The sequence below is a fragment of the Gopherus evgoodei genome, unplaced genomic scaffold (assembly GCF_007399415.2).
Source record: "Gopherus evgoodei ecotype Sinaloan lineage unplaced genomic scaffold, rGopEvg1_v1.p scaffold_273_arrow_ctg1, whole genome shotgun sequence".
Taxonomy (NCBI): Eukaryota; Metazoa; Chordata; order Testudines; family Testudinidae; genus Gopherus; species Gopherus evgoodei.
Window position 1 is genome coordinate 32,013 of NW_022059936.1, and position 3,789 is coordinate 35,801.

General features: G+C 58.2%; 2 non-coding genes across 2 annotated transcripts; one reads left to right on the top strand and one right to left on the bottom strand.

Moving 5' to 3' along the window:
• Nucleotides 1-762: 762 nt before the first annotated feature.
• On the top strand, nt 763-835 carry TRNAF-GAA. Its single transcript has one exon. It is a non-coding gene; the product is annotated as a tRNA-Phe (tRNA).
• Nucleotides 836-1,828: 993 nt separating this feature from the next.
• On the bottom strand, nt 1,829-1,901 carry TRNAR-UCG. Its single transcript has one exon. It is a non-coding gene; the product is annotated as a tRNA-Arg (tRNA).
• Between the last annotated feature and the right edge of the window lie 1,888 nt (nt 1,902-3,789).

Sequence of the window (3,789 nt, forward strand, 5' to 3'; positions counted from 1 at the left end):
ATTTCTGCTTTAGACCAGTTAGAACTGTTGCAACTGATAACGGCTGTTACACCTGGCCTTTTAGGTCGATTAAAGTTCAAACATGGAGGGACTCTTGTCTGCTGAGGCCTAAAACCAGGAAGGCTCCATACTCTTGTGGCCTTCCACCCTCCCGAGTTACGTAGGGTTATGCTTAGTGACACCAACAGCGGGGGAGGCTGAGGGAGATCCACACTCATCAGGTCTCTTCTCTCCCCCAAGGTGAGCCAGACACTGCTCTCTCCTGGCTCTCACTCTAGCAGCTGGACGCCAAGGAGCCATTTCCCCACAGGAAGTGCATTGAGTGCCCCTGTGGTGCTGGGGGGTGGGGCTGGTGCTGTTGCTGGCTCTGGGGCTGGCCAGGGGGTTGATGTCTGCACAGACTTACAGCTGCCAGGCCGGAGGGGGCACTTGGGACCTTACCAGACTGGCTCAGTGAAGACGGGGGGTTGACAGAGCAATACAGATGCTCTCCAGAGCACAGAGCAGCATCCGCCCATGCAGCCAGGCAATGAGCATTTCCCACAGCCTGGAGCCGAGGGGGAGGCAGCAGCTGCTGTTCCAGCTGCTCGGGGACAGGCCCTGTCAGCCAACAGACACTTCTTACTCACCACAGCTAACGGTGCCGGGTTCCTCTGGTGGGAGTATGAAGCAGCCGTTTGTTTTCCTCTCCTTTTTGTGTGCAACTGCTGACAAAAACATCCCAGACAGAGAAGTAACAGGCCAAAATGCTGTCATGCAGCTGCCAAAGTAGCTCAGTTGGGAGAGTGTTAGACTGAAGATCTAAAGGTCCCTGGTTCAATCCCAGGCTTTGGCAGGCCCTTTCATTCCTCTTTGTGCAGGGGTGGCTTGTTTTCTGGGAGCACAGCAGTGCTTGCATCCAAGCTAAGTTACTGATCTTGGGCTCTGCAGTAGGAAAACATAGAATGGGCTTCTGCCCCTAGTTGGCCCACCTGACCTTTAATAATGAGAACTGTCTTTCCCAACATGGTAGGAAGAAAGTGAGGCAGGGCAGCCCTCAGGAATGGTGCCAGAGGGCTGCTAGGCAGTGACAGGCAGGGATTGGGGATGAAAACTCCTCTGTGCAGCTGAGCAATGGCAGTACCAGGGAAGGGGCATCTGTAAAAGTGACCCCACACACCTCTCCTCCTCTGGGCACCTAGAGCAGAGGCAGCTGGTGCTGACGGCTCCAAGGGAAGGCTTAAAAGCCACAGAGCAACTGAGGTCAGGGCTAGAGGAGGGCAGGACCATGCCTAGGTGTGGCCTTCAGACAGGCACAAAAACACCCAGCCAGGCTGCTCCCTGCCATGCCAAACACCCACTGAAGGTCACCAGCATGCAGGGCAGCTGCTGATGCTCTGTGGCCAACATCACAAGATGGTAGGAAAGCAGGGCCAGCCCCCATGGTGGGGCCTCTGACTGGTCCCACTCAAGGTGCTCACTTTTGCAGTGGGGCAGGAGATTTTTCCCCAAGGGGCTTTTTCCCAGCTGGTGAGAAGCAGAGAAACACCCGGGCTCCGAAGGTGCTATGTAGCAACCCCCCTCAAACACAGGGACTGGCGCACATTTGGAAGAGGGAAACTGCTCTACACGCTGGCCCGGGCAGCCGCCCATTTTCTTTGGCAAGTCAGGAATGGCAAAGGCTAGACCGGAAGCACCTGGGACTTCTGCCCCAGCCTTTGTGACACCCACCCCCCAACTCCTTCCCAGGGCTCTAGCTAAAGACAGAGCATTGGCCTGAGCAGCCAAGAAGAGGTTTCAGCCCTGAAGGGAGCAGGACTTTTAGCCCAAAGGTAAAACTGGACAAGCACAACCACGAAGGGACTCGAACCCTCAATCCCCTGATCCGAAGTCAGATGCCTTATCCATTAGGCCACGTGGTCACACAAGAAAATGCCCTCCAGGCACTTCTTTGGAAAAGACAGACACTGATACATCTGACAAAGTGGGGATTCACCCACGAAAGCTCATGCTCCAATACGTCTGTCAGTCTATAAAGTGCCACACGACTCTTTGCTGCTTTTGCAGACACTGTGTTTCTCAGGTCAGCTACTGAGAGGGGCTGAGACACTTTGAGCACAAGAAGTGGAGTTCCCAGTGAGATGTGAGACTTAATTCTCTGGAGCCGGGTGCAGGGCTTTGGCAGTGGGTCTCAGGCATGGGGGATTGTGGTGCAGCGGATGGACCAGCTGTCTAGGTGCGGAGATTTAATCTCACGGAGGAGGAGGAGGAGGAATCCTGCTCATAGGCAGTGTCCAGGACCGGTGCAACCACTAGGCGAACTGGTCAGCCGCCTAGGGTGCCAAGTGGTTAGGGGCACCATAAAGCACACTCAGAGGAGGCAGTGGAGTGGAGGTGAGCTGGGGCAGGGGGCTGGGCGGAGGTGCGGTGGGAGGGCTGCCTGCAGCAAGTAATGGGGGGATGTGTGTGCAGGTGAACCACTCCCTGTCCCAGCTCATCCCTGCTCCATCTTCTCCCCTGAACATGCCGCCCCTACTCTAATTCTCCTCCCCTCCCAGGCTTGCTGCACTAAACAGCTGATTGGCACCACAAGCCTGGGAGGCAGGAGAAGTGGAGCAGTGCCGGCATGCTCAGGGGAGAAGGCGGACCAGTGGGGAGCTGGAGTGGGGAGCTGCTGCAGCGGGGGTGCCTGGCTCTTCCCCATGGCCCCTGCCCCTGCTCCGCCCCAGTCGCGCCCTCCCACCCCATCTGGTCCACTCCCCTGGTTCCCAGCCATGCAGCCAGTGAATGCTGTGGGGTGGTTCCCCCCTCCCCCGAAACTTGGGAGCCAGGGGAGTTCTATGGCCCTGGGTCTCTCATCCCTCCATCCCCTCCCCTGCCCCCAATATCCCTCTCGGGCTCTGTGGGGCTGGGTCTCTCTCCCTGCCCCTGTGCTCCCCCCTGCACAGCATGTCCTGGGAGTGACTCAGTTTCCCTGGACCAACATCTCACCACTCCACACATCTCTTCTGTTCCCCACCTCCCTCCATCCCACCCCGTTTTCCCTGCACCCCAGGCTGGGTCTCTGCCAACCCCATCTCCTCTCCTCCTGACCCCAATATCTCCTGCCCCTATGGGTCTATGAGGCTGGGTCTCTCCCTCCCCCATTCTCCCCTCATCCCCTCCCCCAATATCTCCCTGCCCCAGGCTGTGACGTGCTATGACGTGTGCTGGGGCTGTGATGTGCTGGGGCCAGGGCTGGGTTTTTGCTACCCCAAGTGGCGAGGAAAAAACAACAACCCACGATCGCAATCGGTGGCAGCTCCACTGCGCCGCCTTTTTCTTCGGCGGCAATTCGGTGGCAGGTCCTTCCCTCCGAGAGGGACCGAGGGACCCACTGTCGAATTGCTGCCGAAGAGCCCGACGTGCCGCCCCTTCCCCTTGGCCGCCCCAAGCACCTGCTTGCTGAGCTGGTGCCTGGAGCCGGCCCTGGCTGGGGCTGTGACGTGCACTGGGGCTGTGACGGGCTGTGACCTGCTCACTCCCCAAGGGCAACTCACTCACTTGAAACCAGCAGGACAGAAGGGGTCACGTGTCTGTGGGCGGGGTTATGCAGATGAGCAGTGTCTGGCGGCAGTAGGGAGAGCAGCGAGATGAACCGAAGGAGCCGGGCAGAGAGAATTCTCTGTGTGTGGACAGAATCCGGTGTGGGGAGTTCGTGTGGGGAGTGCCTGCACCGGAGTCACTTCAGGGCAGTGATTGCCACTGAGCTACGTAGTGACAAAAGGTGTGTGAATGGGCTGTGGTGCCTGGCTGGGAGCAGCTTGTGGT